This window comes from Protopterus annectens, chromosome 1.part2 (genome assembly GCF_019279795.1).
Source record: "Protopterus annectens isolate FY-2018-M chromosome 1.part2, PAN1.0, whole genome shotgun sequence".
Taxonomy (NCBI): domain Eukaryota; kingdom Metazoa; phylum Chordata; order Ceratodontiformes; family Protopteridae; genus Protopterus; species Protopterus annectens.
Window position 1 is genome coordinate 30,279,570 of NC_056727.1, and position 22,703 is coordinate 30,302,272.

Below are 22,703 nucleotides of genomic sequence, written 5' to 3' on the forward strand. Positions count from 1 at the left end.
AGATGTTATGGTAACTGCAATCAATGTAAATATATTTTAGATCAGTAATAAATCCATTTAAACAATTCCATACACTAATCTATGCTCAGGATGGTTACTGTTTTACTAAAGGACTAATATATTCAGCTAAATGCATAGTTTGTGATGCCTTCTATATAGGGAAAATTGAAAGAGAGCTAAGAGGGCATAATTTATGAACATAAATATGTAATTTTAAAATATAACCTCAAGAATGCACTATGCAGACATAGACTTGTCTGTGTTGGTTTCTAACCTTTTTCCTTCCTGTTACTTGAAGCATTGACAAAAATCATAGAATTGGACTCTGGAAGGAGCTTATTGAGTATATTGAGCTGGTTTGGCAGCTCAAGTTAAATGCCATCCACAAACCGGGCATCGATAATTCTACTTCCTTGGTTCCTGTACTTAAGAATAAACCTCAAAAACTATGAGCATATTTAAAGAATGCATTTACCAATTATTTATTTATTTACCTTTTTGCAACCCACATACATATTCAGATTTTTATTTATATTTTATTTAAGATTGTTAATATTGCTGAACTGATCAGATTAGGTATTGCAGACTTATATTAGATTTTAGAATAGGTTTCACTGGAAATAAATTAAAACCATCTACTATTTCAAGACCCTTTTATATGCTGAGACATGTTTTAAATAAAATTATTTGAGTGTTATTAAAATTAAATATATAAATATACAATTATATATTTTAGTTGTTTTAACTTTTATATAGATCTATATATATTTTCTTATTTCACTTTAACTTGACTAATTAAAGTAAGTGTCAATTAGATAATTAAGTCTGTGAATATAAAAGACCATGCATTTTGAAATGGAATTTAATCTGATGAAGTCTATGGGCAGGATTCATGAAGGCTTGCACAGAGTGTAAGAGACGTGTAACACTCCATGCAAGCCTCGCGATCCAGGAACAGCCCTAAACTCCGTGTAAGAGACCAGCTAAAACGTCTCTTACACGGACTGGGCGTGGACATGCTAAATACCTCACTTGCAGCTGAAAGGTAGGCAAATGAGGTATATTAGCGATCCACAAAGCAGAAACCAGCCCGTGTAAGAGACGTTTTAGCTGCAGAAATGTACTCAGTTGACAACTGAGTACGTTTCTGCAAATTTCACAACGGAGCCATGTCAGCTCCAGATAAAGGGTGCATATGTGTCAGGCAGCATGCCAATGGCCAAATATGTGGCCATTGGCAAGGTAACCCGATGCAAAAATAATAAAAATATAATTTTTTTTTTTGGCGATCGCCGATGTTTAAACCTAGCGCAGCCCCACACAAACGGGCTGCGCTGTATAAAACATAAAAATGAAGGTTATAAACCCACAAATGTGGTTTTTATGCAATACATGGAATGACAATGCAGGGACCAGCAGACCAAAAATAACATGGCCACCGTGTAGTGGTTGCTAAGGAGGGAAGCTGAGTGTAAGAAATGTAACTAAGCATTAGTAGGCAATCTCATGTAAATGAGGGTTAGGATACTGAATCTCACAGTCGCATAGCAAATGACCACAGTCTGAGTAGTGTAAGAGATACATAAGGGGGAGGAATAGAGTAGGAGATAGGTGACATCACGGGGGAATGGTAGAAAGAAATGCAGTTCATTGGAGGTCAGTGTAACATGACAGATGACAGACACAGATCAGGGAAAGAGGAGTGCCACAAGATAAGTCTGGGAAAGTCAAGAAATGGAAGGTGTACACTGTTACTTACACTAAAGTTTCTTGCTGGGCATGCATGCGCACGTGTGCGCACCATGAAGTGCGAGTAGGGCAGTGTGCACGCGTGTAAGGCAGACTGAGCATGTGGGAGCATGTTGGTAGATGTTTACCACTGTTTGCGCTGGTGTGCGTGCGTGTAGGGCAGGCTGAGCATGTAGGAGGCTGTTGGCAGACTTGTAACACTGTTTGCGCGGGTGTGCGCGCGTTTTAACCCGAATAAGTAGATTCTGAACCGTGTAAGCACGTGTGCACGCGTGTAAGCCACTGTGAGCGTGTTTCTGCTGGTATGCACGTTGCTCCCCCCTGAGGAAACAGAAAGGAAAAAGGAAGCAACAGAATTAGTAGGAAGCTAGCAGGGAATACTGTTGAAGCTAGCAGGTGAAAACAATTAGAATCAGGCAATTACACAGGCAGAATAGTAGCCCAGCCCAGCACTGAAAACTCTGCAAACAGCAGTGCAGGATGTTTCTCTCAAGAGACTCTGCAAGACAGGAGTAAGCTAATAGAAGTGAAAACTGAAAAAGCTTCACTCAGAGCAGAAATGTTAGGGGCTGCCATAGCTGTCATAATGAGACATAGGCGACTTGCTGAGGGTGGTGACAATGCAGATGGTGCCAGACAACCCACAGAGAGGAGACGGAGAAGAGTGTACAGGCCCAGGGTCACCTACCATGGGTTACATGAGCTAGAGATAGTAGAGCACTATAGAGTGGACAGAGAGCTCCTGCAGCAAATAGTTGAGCTGTGCAGGCCACGCCTCACACACAGAACCAACAGAGGGGAACCCATCCCAGTGGAAACCAAGGTATGTGTTGGCCTAAGAATACTAGCAACAGGTACCTTCCAGAGACCAACTGGTGATATGATGGGGATATCACAGGCATCAGCCTCCAGGGTACTGCACCAGTTCCTGGATGCCATGTCAGCACATGTCGGTGATCATGTATATTTCCCCAATGCCCGTGAGGTATTGGCCAGCAATATGTGTCTCTTCCAGCAAATAGCAGAATACCCTGAGGTAGTGGGTGCAATAGACTGCATGCACATACGCATCAAAGTACCAGCCGGTGAGCGGGGTAGGGCCTACATTAACCGCAAGGGCTTCCCCTCCATCAACTGCCAGGTCATGTGTGATGCCCAGGGCATAATAATGAATGCGTGTGCTGGCTGCCCTGGGAGTTACCATGATTCCCACATCTGGCATTTGACGCAGCTGTACCAGACATTTGCCAATGGGGACATCCCACACGGACACCTAGTGGGGGATGCAGGTTATGCACTGGAGCCATGGCTGATGACACCCATCAGAAACGCACACACACCTGAACAGGAACCCCATAATGAGGCACATGCACAAACACATAATGTAATAGAGCGTGTGTTTGGGCTGCTGAAGTCACGGTTCCGGTGTCTGGACACATCTGGTGGAGCCTTGCAGTACACACCAACTACATGTACCCAAATTGTCATGGTATGTGCTATGCTACATAATATGATCTTGCGAAAACAGCTGCAGCAGGACCAGCATAGGGCTGGGCCAAACAGACCCCACCATTGCCAAGGCCATCACAGGCAGAGCGTGACTCGGAGGAGGAACAACCTGAGCCTGCCCCAGTAGGCAGAAGGAGGCATGCCCAGTATGCCCTGGCCTTGGCAAAGAGGCAACGATAGCACATACACTGGCTCAGTAGGAACCCTGGGAATGATACCCCCTCTGACTCACTCAAATAATAACATGGATGCCTAAAATGACATGACCTGCTCACAAACATGTACAGGGAGTGTAATATGCGCATCCGACAGAGGCAGCCCTGCAGCACCACCTGAGGCATGAATGCCATGTGTTAAGTAATGTAACACCATGTACTATATGCACACCTGAGCAACCTGACTAACATCCACCCTCACCAAGCATGAAGCCACAAAATGACGATGGGATGATCAAGTGCAATAACTGGCTGAAGTAATGCAGTTAGTCAAAGGGGAGCCAATGTGTTTCAGGCTGGGAAGACATGCGGAGCATGACATGATGCACCACCTGCTAGGGGTGGCATGCATCTATCAGTCCATGCCCTATGGATACTGGCAAAGGCTGTCAGTACCCACAGCATGCCCTGAATAGGTAAGTCTCAAAACACAAACCCACCTTCATAGGTACCACAAGGGATAGGAACCTAGATGTAATGCTACCCAATGCCAGAAGTCTAAACAGCAAGATGTGTGCAGTGTAAACGCACACAGTATGGAGAATGTAGATATCAGTCCTGTAATAGAGAACTGGGTCAAGGCTCACATCAGCACCCTAACACTACCAAGTCACACCTCATACTGTGCTGTACAGCCGCAAAACATGGAACAAGCTACAAAAGGAGGGTGACTAGCAATAAATGTCAAGGATAACCACACCCCATGTTGGTACCACAACAAGAAGCAGCATGGATTAGCCATGGTCAAATACCAATGGCTAAAACCGCCTCCCAGTATATAGCCTGCTGCAGACTACTGTCCTAATACCAGGAACTGCACCTGGCCTATGTTGGAATACATGAATATATCAAGCCCCCCAAACCACATTATATTGCTTGACTGAAAATACCCAGACATACACCGGGAGCATTATACTAGCACCAACACAGTCGGAGAAAAGTTCCCAGAATCCATAAACCAAAAGGCCCAGGAACAATGTACCACTCCCACAAGAGGGGTAAGCATACTGGATGTGATAATCAGCAACATGTGTACTGGATGGCAAGATGAGAAGTGTATCCTTCACTGGTAAGACCAGACCATAGAGTAATCACACTGGATATACACATCCCAACCCCAGTCCCTGGCCAGAATACCACAGTGAAAAACATGTGTAAAGCATAAGCATAGGTTGCACCCCTCCAAACCGATGTGGAATCCACGAAAGGCTCTGTGCAAGTGCAGAATATGGGACACACCGCAGAACATGTTATACAGGCATTCCATGAACACAGCCAGGAATGCTCGGAGTATGCAATCACAAATAACAACAAGACACAATGCCATACACGCAGGCATCTGGCATGCTGGACTCCAGCCATTACCAAAGCATGCAAGAGAATGAGGAAGCTACCACATGATAGAGCAAACATAAAAAGGGAAGTAATCACTGATCAGTAGTATGGCAATAACATATGTCCACACATACAATCCACTAAGGCCAGCCACAACAAGTAGAATCTGTGAATCCAGAGGCAATGTGACACCTGTCCCAAGTACACAGACAACCACAACTCCCCCCAGTAAATACAAATATATGTGATAGATGCAACCATGTATCCAAACCGGAGACTGAGCTCCCCCTACTCAGTACTGTCAAAACTAGTCAGGAGGAGAAGGTGACCACATACACCACAAACCCAGTCCCACATAGACCTACCACAACTGTAAACCAAACACATAAACACAGAAAAACATTCCTGGAGGCCCTAATTACAAACACACCACACCAACAGAAGCCTCCAAAGCAGATCACAAGCAACCACAACCTCCAAACATAGCACATGCAACACATAGTACACAAAGCTGGTGTTCCAAACAGTCACAGGCCAGAAGGAGAAACAACATGCCTGATACAGTTGTAATAGGTGTCTGTATAGGCAGACACACTGCTGTCCCACTCACCAGACTGAACAAGAGAAAGGGTACAGTAAGCTACCTGTAGGCTGCCACAATATGCCACATAACACAAGTACGCAGGTCACCCCAAAGCAAGCAGAAATATGATGCACTCAATGTCCATGCTGGTGTGAATGACCTGAGATGTACCTCCCTGGTCTACATGAAAAGAGACATGGATGAGCTCTCTAAGTATGTACCCCAGGCCGGTATGACACTGACCGTGTGCAGCATCCAACCCTCACCAAGAATGATGCCACAGTACAAACACAGAATGATCATGTTTAACAGGTGGCACAGTTACAGCTGTCAGTCCAAGAGGGTCTAATGTCTGTATGCTTGAGATGTCAAGCATGACAGGCCATGCTGCTGTTCCAGGGATGGCTTGCACCTGTTACCCCTGTGCGTCTGGATACTGGATAAGGCCTTTGCCACCTCCATAGAGCCGTATGTAGGCAAGGCCAAAAAGACTACCCACCACCCTAGAAAACATAAGTGGTAAGAAACATAAGGGTAATGCTGACCAATGCCAGATGTGTAAACTGCAATATGCATGCCCCTGAGGCACTTCCCAGTATGGAGAACATCGATGTCTGTGCAGTGACAGAAGCCTGCTGCATGCCTAGTGATAGCACACCAGCACTACCAGGTTATACCACATATCATGCGTTATGGCCCCAACACCTGGACCAAAACATCAAAGGAGGGGGAGTATCCATATGCAGCACAGACACCCATATGGCCAGGTAACTGACAATGCACAAAGCAGCGGAGACCACCCATGTGCACCTAAGTGTAGTCAAAACTGCTGTACAGTCTGTAGCATGCGACAGACCACACTCTCACACACAAGAACTCCACCTAGACATCCTGAAGACACTGGACAGTATGAATGTCCCACCAAATACCAGACAAGGTACACACAAATTACCACATAGGTGGCAAACCATTATGTATGCAAGGAGTAATCAGGGACCTAGGGACACAAGTCGACAGTAATCTGTCATGTGACACTCACAATGCCAATGTGGCTAGGAAGATTGTCGATATTGGACACCGTATCATGAAGGGATTCACATCTACATCAACAGAGGTCACTGTGCCGCTGTACTGTTCCCTTATCAGACCCATAATCTAGTACAATGACTCATATAGGATGTACCATACGTGACACCTGCAGCGGTTCGGAAGACCTCATAGTTACCCCACCAAGAGGATAAAGGGTGTGAAATATATGTCATATGCTGCCTGGCTGTAGACACCCCAGCTGAATGCAGGCACAGACTGCCTACACAGAGGCATTGTATGTCTGTTGTACAAGGCCATGTCCAACACAGGAGTAATGGACATACTCCACCACAGGAAATCAAAGCCAATGGAGCTGTGAGAGTGACAGATGTCAGCCTCAACACATAATGAAATAGGATGTGCTGGAGGGACAGATACATAACCCAGAGGCTCCCCACACCCAGAAACAGGATCCCAATCCATGTTAGGCAGAGCCCCTCACTGACACCCCTCAACAGGAATATTGCCAAGTGGATGGATGATCGTACATGTATACTGGGGGTCTTCACTGTGTCACGACCAGACAGAGGTACAGTAAAGAAATTCATAAATGGCCATAATAGTCACATAGCAAGGGGCGGCAAAAGACACACACACTCTGGCTAGGCTTACTAATGCCCTAGGGTGGATAGCCTAGTATGAACCCATGAACCTATGAAGATACAAATTGTACAGGACACTAAGGATAATCACAAGGCTTACTTAACTGATGGTAGGAACCATGTTGGGCATCTACAGATATGCTCCAAATCACACAGATATTACAAACAACATACCAAACACACACACATATTGCTAACATACAACCTGACAGGTGCAGTGCAACCCCCCCCCCCAAATGCAAAATATCTATCCCGGCAGACTGCTGGTCCCCTGACATTGCAGATGCTGAGGTAACATCCATCATCTGCAAAGCAAAACACACAGCAGCAAAGGTATGTGATGGTGTCCTGGGCTGAGGCCAACATGGACTCCAAGAATAATGAAATGCCAAATCACACTACTACCCAATGTCAGCCTTACCACAGGATATGTACCCAAAGAGCAGTGTACAACAACAGTGGTCCTTCACAACAAAGGTGTTGCCTGAATGGATACTGCAAACTACCACCCCAGGATCCTGACTAGCTTGGTCTGCACAGCTATTGAAAGGATCAGTATGTACCGCAGACATGAAGCTATTGTGGACCTACTGATACTGGACCCTACACAGTGTGGCTGTCGTAACTGCAGATCCTGCCCCTAAACATGTTTGACCCATTTGAAGCAGTCATTAAGGTCATTGATGAGGGCAATGTGGTCCACACAGCGTAGCTGGACCATGCATATGCTTCTAGACAATACCCTACGAGTTCAGTATGGATATGTTCACCAGCTTAAATATATACCCCTATGTCAGTAGAGGGGTTGCAAACCAGACCAAGGACAGAACTGACATGGTCAGACATGCTGCATCCATGTCAGACTACAAAGCAGATATGAGTGGCATCCCACAAGGCCTGGTCCTGGGCCCCACCCCGTTCTGTATATATGTCCCATAGGTATAGGCCAACATGGAAGGACTGTGACTGAACATGTATGCAGAGGAGTACAAACAGCCCACCATATCCGACCCCAGCTGACACAAGCAACCCACAAAAGGGCCACCTACAAACAGACAACTGGAGCCATAGCCATGTCAGCAAGCTAATTGCAGAACTGTGTATAGACAACCACCGTGGATATACAGTAAGTGCCCACAAATTACCACACAGGTGTTAACCCATTACGTACCTAACATGTAATGAGAGACCTGGGGACAAAAGGTGATAGATATCCTGCACTGGACAAACATGTGGCTGTAGTGTTCGCAGAAACATACTATATACCCACCCAATCATGAAGGTTGTCAGATGTAGATAAGGGGAGGTCACTGTGGCTCTGCAGTCATCCTTCATCAGCGTCACAATTGACTACAATAGCCTCTGTGGGATATACCTCAGCAGACACCTCCATCAACTGTAAAGTCCACAACAGTACCCCACCGGGAGTAGCAAAGAGCATGAACAGACGCCATGTGTTGCCTGAGTAAACAAACTGCAGCCCCACACACTGCCATACTGCCCAGCTACAGGCAAGCTGTGCCTGATGTATGAAGCCATGTTCAACCTGGAATCAGTGAACATGCTGCACCTTGTGCAATCTGAATGGCAGTGAGCTATGCGCATGAGAGACCTGAACCCCAGCACTGACATACATAGGACAAGCTGTACAGAATGATCCATAACACAGAAGGTACCCCCACTCTTCATTAAACTCCCGGTACAGGTCAGCCAGAGAGTCACCTATCGACACCCCTCAAGAGGAATCCTGATGAGTGGATGGGAGATGGTAGGCTAACCCTGGGTATCACTGTTATGTCAGAGGTAGACGGAGGCACAGTATACTAACCATGACATATGTCATGGCAAACTCCAGTTACAATGTGTGTCGAAGGACAAACACACCCTGTGACTAGCATCAGAAATGGCCTAGGGAACATTGCTAGTGTTTGCCAGTGTCCACCCATGTTGTGGAATACACTACCAATGTTGGACGAGCCTGGTGTAGGTAGTCCATATCTGAACATAATGCAACATGGTCATATGTGCACAACTGGCCCCTACACAGTCTGTTGTGCTCACTATGAAGATGTCAAGCAGTGATAGGACTAAAGCCCAGGATACTGTCCACCACAGTGAAAGTACTGAACCAGTACACTATACGGTACTACAGTGTTAGGTCATTATGAAAGTATGTTGACAACTGTCTGCAAAGTATCCTATGCAATCCCTGCAGGCACAGTATAATCCCTGTTGTGGCAGACACGAAGCAGTTGGCCAGTTAGTACACAACATGACACCCAACACACAACCATAAATGTGAGATATTGTTGAAGTACACACACACCCAAATATGTGGTGGACTTCAGAGTGCAACATATGGAAAGCTCACACTGGGCATGCTTGCACACTTTGATAAATGAGGCATATGTCAGACAACATGCCATGGAAAGGCTGAACTGGGCATGCTCACACACTTGGGCCATATCTCCGTTTAGCAGTTGGCCACACATATCTGGTATTTGTACTTGTCATTCCAGGAACCAACCACAACACAGCAATCTGCCCAGTGCACACAGTAAATGACTACAGAGACATAAGTGATATAGTGGATCACCATCATATGCAAACATCTTCCACAGATACACAAGTTGGTAATAGGAACAGGGAATGCTATGGCAATAAAGACCTGCAAACAGTAGAACAGCACAACAAATATTGTGCATCTGACAATTGAACATATGGGTGTAGAGGTCAATACTAGGCTTGTTGCCCTAGGGAATGACAGCTCAGCCAGAGTGTGCTTGGCATCTGCATCCCCAGTACAGTAGGCTACTGTGCCACTGTAAAGTAGGTCACATAAGGCAACATGTGAGGCTAGTGAGCTGTGCCTCTGTCAAGCAGGGGTACAGTGGAGATCCCAGGGTTTGAATGTGCTAAGCCACAGCCATGTTGTCAGTGTGTGCTGGAAGAGGGTTGCTGAGGATCTCTAACAGTAAGTGGCCATCAATAACAGACTGAGGGGAGTCCTATCTGCATTCTCTGGACAATTCCACTGTCAACACTGTGTTGTGATGATTATGTGTAAATGAAGTGCCATGCCGGAACTGTTCACAGATGTCCTCCCTCTGTGGGCTACAGCTCTGCAATGCATTAGCTCACTCTGTCTGTTGTGCAGCTCATATATGGCTGATGTACACCTGACAGATGTCTTGTTGTGGAGCAGTCATGGGTATATGTGGGATAGCATGATCAATGCAAACCATACACATGCTCATAGAATGCAATTGTCAAGGATTATGCTGAGTGGCCAGTATAGTCCACCAGCATGGGTCCTTTGAAGTTGTCCACCCCAGTCTTCACAAGTGTAGAGTCTGCTTGTGCTAAATACTGTTTGTGTGCAGTGACAACCTTGCCTGGGGGTGGAGATGGGATATGGATGTCCAGGGAAAGGTGGGTATGGTCAGATATCAACAATGGTGGTCTACCTCTGGTGTGGAACAGTGAGTACACATGTTGCAGATGGACAGGTGCAATATGTATTCCCCCATGTAGCTGTGGTGTGTGGTTCTGCCATAGCACATGGACCCACAAATTGTAGTGGCTGTAGGGTAAAGTGGTAGAGGCCTGAGTAGTTCTCACACACAATATGCCTGTACCTGATGTTAACAACTGGAATGGTGTATGTGAACACATGCATATCCCGGCACTGTTCCCAGGGAAGCTAAGTGTGTGTCCTGGATGTGGGTGTGGTGTTCTGGACTGGTTGTGTTGTGTGTTACAGGTCCTGTGGTCACGAAGCATGGTATAGAACATAACCTGCCAGTGCGATGTGCATATCTGACCCTGACGTAGGGGGCTGCAAATGCATATATATATATACTATCCCCCACCTGACAGGTAGTACTAGATGTACATACCTCTGTAGAAATAAAGATGTCAGCACCCTATAAATACTGCAGGTGCAGAGCAGAAGTCCAGTAATTTGGTTAGCGCACTCTGCTAATGCGTCTCCCCCAAGACTCATAATATAGGTAGGTAGGGGTTTGAATCCTGCAACTGCCCAGTGTGTGTGGAGGGGGTTAGTGTGTGTGCAAGTCTGTGTAAGGGAGATGTCCCTTTTGGCAACTGTGAAAGCACTCTCCAGGATGCACATTCCCCTATCTCAGCACGGATGATGTCAGCACCCTATAAGTACAGCAGGAGAAGGGAAACCTCCCAGTAATTCGAATAGCGCGCTCTGCTAATGCGTCTATCACGAGTGTCATAATATAGTTAGGTAGGAGTTTGAAACCTGTAAATGGCATGTGTGTGTGTTTGGATGTGGGGACTTTGTGTGTGTGCAATTCTGTATGAAAAACATGTGCCTTTTTGCAATCAGGAGATCACACTACATGATGCACATTACCCTTTCCAAACAGTGATGAAGTCAGCACCCTATACATACAGCTGGAGAAGAGATATGCACCAGTAATCCGAATAGTGCAATCTGCTACAGCGTCCCTCTCAAATGTCATAACATAGTTAGGTAGGGGTTTGAAACCTGCAAGTGTGTGTGTGTTTGGATGTGGGGAGTTTGTGTGTGCAATTCTGTATGAAAAACATGTTAGTTTTGGCAATCAGGAGATCACACTACCTGATGCACATTACCCTTTCAAAACACTGATGATGTCAGCACCCTATAAGTACAGCCAGAGAAGAGGAACCATCTTGTAATCTGAATAGTGTGCTTTGCTAATGCGTCTCTCTCACATGTCGTGACTTAGTTAGGTAGGGGTATGAATCCTGCAAGTGGCAAGTGTGCATGTGTGTGTGGGGGTGGGGGTAGTAGGGTGTGTGTAAATGCAAGTGTGAGAAAACAGATCCTTTTGGCAAATACTACAATACACCAGATGCTGCATATTCCCCCAGTAAACACAGGGGATGTCACCACACTATCAGCACAGCCAAACAGGGCTAGTTGGCCAGTAATACCAATAGTGCGCTCTGCTACTGGGTCTATTACCATTGTCAGAGTACAGATAGGTATGTTTTGGTAACCCACAACTGCCACGTGTGGTTGTGTCACACATTATGACCTTGTGTGGGTCTTTGTGCATAACAATGCATGCCATTGCCTAAACCAGCAATGGCATTGCACACATGATGTATGTGTGTGACACATACACATAAATACCTGTGACGTGCAGTAGTTACCATGTATGACACATGCCTCGAGTGGATAAATGGTATTTGCAATGCATAACAATATGACTGTGTCTTACTGTGCAGGGGCCGCACACGGTATGTGTCTATACAGTGTGGGTGAATATGGTAAAATACCTACAGCAGGGGATACACATCTGGTCTGGGCCATATACTCTACATGTAGTTGATGTACAGGTGCTGCATGTTCCCACGTGTTGTGGGAGTGGTAACATGTCATTCCACTGCAATTCAGTGACCACATGCTGGGAACACTTCAACTAGTGTGTTGTAGCTACAGTAATGCTCACGCACAATGTTTGGCTGGATGCAGTCCAGCCATATAAAGACAGTTCTTGAGACTGTCATATTGCCAGTGTTGTTATGGAGGATAGGTGGTTTTCCTGTGTATGGGAGGGTTGTGTGTGCCAGGCTATGAACCAGACGGCAGTCCGACACACTGTTAGCTGCACATGAATAGGCCCTGATGCTTTGTGCTGTGGCAACAACCTGGAGGTGTGTGTATCTGTGGTGCCTTGGGATACCACCCCCCTGTCCATGTGTGTTACATGTGTAGGGGACGACAGGCATGGTATGAGGCATAACCTGGCAGTGATGGGTTGCACCTGTGAGCCATGAATCAGGACTCTGGTACTGCACAGACATTGCAGTTCACCGTGCTGAGGACAGTGTCCAGTGCATGCATCTTGCGGTGTACACTGCTGGTGTTGTGTAGCAGCACTGTGAGTGTCCTAACCTGTGTGATACCCGCGGAGGTGGCTATGCAATCCATGTCCTGCAGCATAAGGCAGTATGTGTGTATCAAGGAGCTTCGCCAATATACATTGGGCCATGGGTGTCACGTGCAAGCTGCCCCTTGCACATCATTGTGGCTTCCCTAGCATGTAAGCACACGTTGACAGCCAACGGATACCCTATGAATGACATTGGAGACTGAGCAGAATGTAGACATACAACACCCTTCCTACATATAGTGGTAGAATACCTGGAGAGGGTATGATGGCAACCAAGATCAGGCTCATACTGGCCCGTGCCACATGCTGAGAGATCCCTTTTATGTTCCCTATCATGTAGTCCAGGGAGGTATGTCTCAGGTCATCCATAGTGGATGGCATGGTCAATGACTGAGTCATATGTGTCCATGCCTCTGACTGACCTGTATGCATGTATTTTGTGGTGGACCATAGTGCCCCTGAGGCATATCACTGTGACCTTCACCATGTACAGCCTGTTGAGCAGGACCCCACTGCAGCGGCCAAGACAGGTACCTGACACATCTGTAGCAGGTGTGTTGTGTATCCCTACAGGCTGTGAGTGTGTGGCACATGGGATGTGTGTGCCATGTCTGGCATGTGCTCTGTTCCGACGTAACATATGCCTGTGTGCCAGCTGCAGAAGTGTGTGATGCTCAGGCAGGATGCTATTCCGAGTCCCCACATATGCCCCAGTGTGTTCAGCTTGTTGTCAGTGCGTGTCTATGTCTGACTGGTATTGTAGTCACTGTAGTATGACATGCCACCTGACAGGGTATGGCATTACTGGGTTCAGAGTGCTCAGTCCCTAGATTGGCTATGTGGTGGCATCCCACACATGTGTTGTACGTTCCTGGCCAAGGGTGATGGTTGACTGCATACATGTGGCAGCTGTGACATTGCCTCATGACTCACATAAACCACAACTGGACCATAGAGGTGATTCACAGGTTACCTTTGCACATGCTACCCTAGTAGTGTGATTGCCATGGTGAGTACCAACACATAGGGCCAATGGGGAACAACATACTGAAGGTGTGTATGTGTGGGTGTACTGCTACTGTTTCTTAGCACTGGCATATATGACTGCACACATGGGTAAATGCCAGGTAAGACATGTGCAATGTGTCACAGGCAACGTACATGCGAACAGGACAGACAGTGACATTATGTCATGTGTAAACTTGACATACGTATCGTATGCTATGCAGATGTTACTAGGAGTCCACAGAAGCACTGGAACTCTGCATTGCAGGTGGAAGCAGTGTTCCAGGGAACCCCAAGCGAACATGCATGCAAACAAAGCTACAGTAAGCAGGGCTGAAAGTAGTCCATTGTACAACAAAGAAGGGGTAACACTAACAGTAGGTAACAGTGCAAATATGTAGGCACTATCAACATGTACCCAGGAATGCACAGCGCAGATGCCCATGGTAGAACTGATATTATGTCATAGTTAATTGTGATTTGGATTACATTGGTACTGTACACATATCAACATGCGCAAACATCCACATTGCATAGTCGTTGTGGGCAACTTGACATCATTACTGTACATGTCCATCATTGCATATCACTACTTGCATTAGCTTCCCCCCTGTGCTACCCATGTATGTGGCTATCTGTTGACATCCTTACCACCGGCATGCAATAATGTGCAGCTGTTACACTTTGGTACATACTATGGGTGCAGATAACAATTCAGGACAGTCATACGGTTACTGCATCAGGCATGCTGGGATATACACACAGTCATATCAGCACACTGTACTGTTACCAACATGATACTACTAATACACTTCTATGTAGTCACCCTGTGCATCAGCAATGTGTTTACCTGTTCCCGCAATGATGTTGGAGATTGCAGGAGGTGGCACGGTGTCATCATATGCACAGGGTGTGAATTAGGTATGCCTGAGTCTGCCACTGATACCACCAATTGACATGTGTGTGTATGTGTGTTGGTGAGGGACAGCAGTACAGGGTGGGGCACTGTTGGTGCAGTGTGTGCATGTATGTGGTAGCCCTAGGTGTTAACATTTCGCATGTGTGTATGCACGCACACAGTTCCACCTCATGGCTGCCATATACAGGGATTTGTGGACAGCCACAGACTGCACCTGGCAGGTCATACAGATCAGTGTCTGTGGGCACGGACACGGTACCTGTGCCTGGCAGGGGTGCTACGGACCGTATCCAGTACTAAGCCGTACTGGGTACTGTCATCAGAAGCGGGAGTGTGTTGACTGGACATAGGTCCCTGTTGGGACTGTCCAGAGCCACGTGCACGTGGTCTCCTGGGGCGTTCTGATGACAGCACAGACCCAGCATTGCTGGGGATGCTGCTGGCACTATGGGGGCGTGCGCGGGCCTGTTGTCGTCCGCGACGACTGCCAGCTGCTGCTGTTGCTGGCATATGGCCACGTCGATGCCGCAACCGCCCACCATTGCCCTGGCTCATGGACATTTGGTTGTGGAACTGCTGTAATATGTCCCCACAATGCCTGTCTATGACATTGGTGAAATTACAGATAGCATCCGCGATGTCACGCATACTGTCAGTCATGGCTGTGCGACATGCTCTCAGCTCCCTCAGACCCTGTCTGGTGTACCTTTCCATACGCGACTGTGCCTGCATGACAGCCCGAAACATAGCTGAGGTTGACAGACCTCTTTGGGCACATCTGCCAGAGGCAGTACGCCCATGGATGCTCCCACGAGAACCCATGGGCAACTGTCTGTGTGGTACCATCGCAGGACCTGCCCATGGCTGCTGTGTGGGGAAGCATGTGCCACAGATACCACATTACCCTGGTCAATGCCCACTGTATCCTGTCCATCACCTAGGGACAATGGTGACAAAGGATGTACTGGCAGGATGACTGTGTGCAATGATGGGGTTGACAGCTGTGTACTGTCAATTGGCTGACCAATGGCGGACCCTGACACACCTTCCTGTACCATTACACAGATATCATCATTACCAGTACCTGTGGCACCAGATTCAGGTTCCCTGCTGCAGAACACCAGAGCAACACCAGAACCTGTGGGAGGAAGACAGGAAACACAGTTTACAGTGTCCACACAATGTTACCAGTGATGCACTTATGCACACATGCACACATGCACACATGGACACAGGCACACATGCACACATGCACATGTGGACACATGCACACATGCACATATGGACACATGCACACATGCACACATGCACACAGGCACACATGCACACATGCACACATGCACACGTGTACACGTGTACACATGCACACATGCACACATGCACACATGCACATGTGGACACAGACACACATGCACACATGCACACATGCACACATGCACACGTGGACACAGGCACACCTGCACACATGCACAAATGCACACCCCGCAGTATACACACAGAGCATTACTGAGTTACACTAGTATTACTAGCACTATCAGGACTATTATAGGTATTGTTAAACACACTTACCAGCATGGATGGCCTGCCTTGCTGTAACCCCGGAGGGACCTGCAGAAATGAGGAAATTAATGTGAGTGGGCACAACTGTGCCATTGATACTGCATATGATACAGTGCAGTAGTACACCAGTTGCCTTTCACAAGTCAGCTGCTGATATTGCCAATATCACACATGCACAATTACATACTATGTTGACAGCTACATACCACGGACACACCTTACACATGCATAAACTAACAGTGTACAGAACAGTCAAGTGTACATATGGCATATTACCTGCATGCTCCATGTCGTGCTGCTGTATGGATCCGGCCTCCATCATGATGCAGGTGTATTGCTGTTGCTGTTCCGGGGCTGGTGCCACAACACTTAGGAGTAGCCTCTCCAGTCTGGTGAGGGGGGGTGTGTGGCCACCCCACCTCCTGTGGCAACCTGCTGCCTGTGGATATCCGACGCATGCTGACGGACATTTCTGATTAAATCATTGCAGTGATGTCGTACCTGCTCATATGTCCTATTATGCGTGCCAATGTCATTTACCCTACGGACAAGGTCTTGCCACAGTGCAGCCCTCTCCTGCTGATTCTGGCTGGTGCGGGAAAACAGTATGTCATACTCCCGCACCAGGCTCTGGTGTATCTCCTCATCTTCCACTGCAGAGTAGGCAGGATTATGCTGATGCACCATCTCCCTGGAAGAGAACACAAACAGAATATCAGCAGACTATGTCAGCAATATATGGCACACATACTATACATGATACTCAAGTGTAGTGATATACTACTACTCCCATATGTTGCATGTGTGTGTTTCATGGTGGATACACAAGTACATGGCCAGGTATCAGTGCTCAGCCAACACCTGTGCAACAATACCTGCCACATTCCATACAACATAGTGGCATGCCCCATCAGTCAGCACACTGCGACAGGTCCAATGCACAACCTCACTCTGGGGGTTCATACCAAGGTACTATATGTGGAACGCCATCCACTAGTGTAATGTGGACACAAGTTACTCGGCCTGGATATACATATCCCACCACCACCACCGGCACAGTAGACTACTTTGATATGTATGTGATTAGACAGTTATTCACTTGTTAGGACTGAGATGGTATCCATGCAGCCCACTGGGCCAGTGGAAGCCACAACCCACACTGCTGACCCCTTTGCGAATGCTTATCACGGACATCCCACAGATTGCATGGAACTTGCACACACATTTCTAACCCAGACCTTATGCACAAAGGTTAGGCATCCTGTCCGGTGGACCCCAGCCAGAGGCAGATTGTATAATAATAGCAGGAGGCTACTGCAGGACAGAGCAGATTCACATTAAGGGAAGGCATCTGTCGTCAGCACTGGTAATAGGTTCATAGGTTCATAGGTTCATAGGTTCATAGGTTTATACTAGGCTATCTGCCCTAAGGCATTTATAAGCCTAGCCCAAATTTTTGTGGCTTACGCCACCCCTTATATGAAAAAATACTGTGCCCATTAGTTTGTTGTGCCTCTGTCCAGCAGTGACACAGAGATGATTCAGGTAAACCTACGATCTCCCATCCACAGGTCTAGATTTCTCTTGAACAGAGTCAGCGAGGTGCTCTGCCTCACATGGACTGGGATTTTATTCCACAGCATAGGGAGTCTCTGAGTGATAAATCTATCCCTCCAGCACGTCCTATTTATATCCGTGCTAAGGTTTAAGTCACTTGCTCTAGTGGTTTTGGTGGATTTGGATTTTTGAGGTGGAGCATGTCCATTAATTCGGTTGGACATGGCCTTGTATGTCAGGCACATGTCACCTCTGAGCAGACGGTATGCGACTGAATAGAGCTGGAGTTTATTCAATCTGGCAGCATATGACAGATTTTGGAGTCCCTTTATCCTTTTGGTGAGGAACTTTGGGGTCTCTCCAATTGCTGCAGATGTCTGGTGAGATACATCCCGAATGGGGCATTGTACTCGATCATTGGTCTGATAAGTGAAGAGTACAGGGAACAATGACCTCACTAGATCTGGATGTGAATCCCTTCATGATCAGGTGGGCAATGTAGAAGGTCTTTCTAACCACTTTAGCAATGTGAGTGTCAAAGAAAGGCCACTGTCAACCTGGGTCCCCAGGTCCCTGATAACCTCTTCTGTGCTTAGTGGATTGCCACCTATATGGTAGCTTGGGGTTACCTTGTTTTTCCGAAGGGTATGACTATACATTTTTGGCGTTTAACTTCAGGCCATGGCTCTGGCACCAGCTATCTGTTTCCGTGAGTCCCTTCTGAAGGATATCCGTGTCGATGCACTTTCCACTATGGCCAGTTTGCAGTCGTCTGCAAACTTTGTCAGCCAAAGTCCTCCCATGCTGGCCTGTACTTCTGAGAAGTAGATGCCAAACAATAGGGGCCAAGGACCGAGCCCTGTGGGACACCACTTGTAACTGGCTTGGAGTCTGACACAGCGCCAGCAACTCTAACCCTGTGGGTTCTGTCCTTAAGCCAGTTTGCAACCCATCTTGTGACATATGGGTTTACATTTAAGCTGGTAAGTTTTTCTACAATACCCGAGTGGGGTATTGTGTCGAAAGCCTTGCAAGGTCAAGGTAGGCTGTATGGACTGCCTTTCCTCATCAATGGCCTTGGTGACTGTTTCAAGAAGACAACCAAGATCAAAAAGCATGAACTTCCCCTGACAAAGCCAAACTGGGTCGGGTCCAATGTCTGCAAGTCCCTATATCTTTGTTTATGAACTCCATTATCATCCCCTCCATAGCTTTGCAGACTAGACTTGTTAAGCTTATGGGGCGGTAATTACCAGGGTCCGTAGAGCCGCCTTTGTGGAGTGGGACCACAGTTGCCGTGACGCCACTCCTTGGGCACGTATCCTGTGGTAAGGCTGAGATTAAACAGCTGCCTTATGCGGGTTAATTCCTCATTTAGCTCGTGTAGCACACAGCCGGGGACACCATCCGTCCCATTGATGCTGTGTTTTAGCTTTAGAGAGCAGCTTTCACCTGCGCATTTGAGATGTCCGGGAGGCTACACTCGGCTGGGATAGTTATCTCTCCTTTAGGGGAGAGGGTGAAGTTTGCACTGAACCTGTCTGCCAGTATGTTGGCAATGTCTGTGGGTTCAGTGATTTTTGTATCATTTTGGACTAATTCTGAGCATATCTGTGTCTCTCATAACAATGGCCATGGCCTACTCTGGGAGGAAAATGGCCACAAACACTATAGATAACCACAAGGCCTTCTTCAGTTATGTTACATATATAGACCAAATGCCTCAGATATGCTCTGAGTTAATACACACCTACTTAACATTCACCAAACACACAGATATTGGCAACATTCTTGCAGACAGGTTCGGTGCACGTATCCCCACTCCTTCTCCCCCACAAGTTGAAATACTTATCACAGCTGAATGTAACCTCCCTATCATCTCACATGTCCAGGTGAGGGCCGCCCTCAGCAAAGCAGAACACACAGCATCACTGTGACCTGATGGTATCCCTGGATGTGTGCTACATGCACTCCAAGAGGACATACAACCGCATATAAGACTGATATTTAACCTTGGCCGTACTACAGGATATGTATCTGGACACTGGCATACAGCAACAGTGGTCCCACACCACTAAGGAGGCACCTCTACTGACCCTGGGAACTACCACATCATAAGCATAATCGGCCTGGTCTGCTAAGCTATGGAAGTATTCAGTATGGGACGCATATACAGCAATATTGGGTACCTGCAGACACTTGTTCCCGGCCAGTTTGCCTTTGTGATGGGCTGATCCTGCCTTTTGAACCTGGCTGACCTTTCAAAACAGTCACTACAGCCATTGATGAGGGCAACGCACAGACAACTGCTGCCAGGATCATGGCCTAACACTGACTGACATGTAATGTATAGTCATCCCCTTTTGGTGGAACTACGTACACACAACATATCACATGGACATACCTATAGATACAGACCTATGACACATTTGGAGGGTTCACAGTATGCAGACTATTAACCTGCTACTTTACATTACCTGTGTTTGTCGCAGCTGGTTGCATTACCACTACTTCTGCTTCCTGCTGCTGCTGGCACGGCTTGCTACTGTCACTGCTGACAGCTTAGACTCAGTGTGTAGCATGTGTATTTTTTTTTCTCACTCTCTGTCTCTGTCTGTCTCTCTCCCTCTGTCTGCTTCCAGACAGTGCAATGAACGTATTGCATGTGTGGAGTGTTAGTACAGGATGCTTTTGTAGGTCTCTGCATAGGTCCATGTGATGGCCTCTGCACCAATTGTAAGCCAGCATTTACTAATTGCATGCAGCCAGTTGTGTACTGATTGCAGTTCTCACTGTGATTTCAGGACAGTGCTATAAAAGGGTATGTGAGATAGGCGTTGCCCTTTCAGATTGTAAGAGCGGGGACCATGCTGGTATGCTGTGGACACTGTTCTGTGAGTGTAAAGGTTAGTATCTCTCTCATGATTCAGGCTGTGTTGTAGATTCACATTTCTCCATTCCTCTCTCCTGTTCCCTGTAGTAAGTGTGTATGCACAATGACACCTACAACTATATATATATATATATATATATATATATATATATATATATATATATATATATATATATGTAAATATACATACATTTATATATGTACATTAACTGACATTATTACCTACTAGCTACCAAATAGCGTGGCTGTTTCTGTTCACACACTACTATTATGGAAATCCATTAGTTTTGACAGTACTTCTAAATGACATGCTTTGTGTACTACACATCCTATATTCCCTTTACATTCATTCCTACTATTACATGATATATTTATTTTAGCACAATGTTCTTGTATAACAGTCATGGCTTAGTGGTAAGTCATGCAGACTACTGTTTCCAAGGTCCTGGGTTCGGGACTGACAGTGGGATTTTATTTTGCTTTTGAACTGACTACAGGACCTTTCAATCAGAGTGACTAAGGCACTTTTAAGCAGTTGTAACTGGGTTAGCGCTGGTTTGCGCGGAGCTCACGCATGCACACTGGCGTTTAGCTCCGCGCACACACGTGCACACCTGCTTACAACCGCTTAACAGTGCTTACTCGTGCGCACACCCGCGCTATTTTCTTTGAAAGAAATGAAAATGGGGAGACAGGAAAGTGGTGAAAAAGGGGTCACAAAGAGGGTAAGACAGTAGGGAAACAAGCTTGGGATTTGGAGGAGGGATGTAGGTAAGGCCCATAGCTGCCCATTTCTTCATCAGCAACAGCTGTGCATATGTATCTAATTTGGTGTGACATTTGAAACCTTCCACCCCTGGGAGAGGTGTCAGGACAACAATAATACTTGTTGTACAGCCAATTGTAATTGATAGTTTCCATGTCCAGCAGACATGTGTGCGGAATGGGCAGCTATGCATGGGGCGTAATTTTTTTGTGGGTACAGAGTGCCCTTTTTTTTTTTTTAGGTGAGAGTGGTATGTCAGGTGAAGGAAGTCGGTATAGCTGGGGAGGTAGGTTGGGTAGGTCAACAGACAAGACAAACAAGATGCATACAGGGGCGGTGTATGACACGTGTGGGGGGGGTTACACTATTGACGGGGACGGAGGTTTGGATATCCAGAGCCCATGAGCCCACAGATGGCAACAGTGGAACTGATATCCCCACCCATGGGCAGTTGCCACTGTTCCTTCACTGCCCAGGACAGAGCTGTGCTGGGGGCTGTGTAGGCCGGGCAACAGGCATGCCCGAAAGCTGTGCCACCTGTGCCTCAAGCTGGCGTAGGGGCCCAAGAACAGAGTCCTGGATCTCCCTACGCACCACAGTCCGGACGCTACGGAGGGTGAGTGGTGGTTCTCCTCCGGCCACACTTGCAGAGGGGGGATGAGCTCCATCCCCTGCAGCGCTTCCACTCACAGGTGGCACAGGGCCACCGTAGGAGGGTCCAGACTGGGCACTAGTGCCAGGTGCACTCGCCAGCTGAGGTGGGAGAGGTGGGTCCGCTGGAACCCGCCTTCCCTGTCGTCCTATGTTTTGCATTTTGTCATGACAGTTTGGGTTAGTGACATATAATACCATTCACAATTAGTTGTAACAGCATGCATTAGTATTCCCATTAACCAAACACCCAGATATTCACACCATTGAACAGCGAGCATAACACATGCATAATTTGAACAGCAATACACAGTCCAACAACATGCAGGGTTGATTGATGGCAACAGGCCAT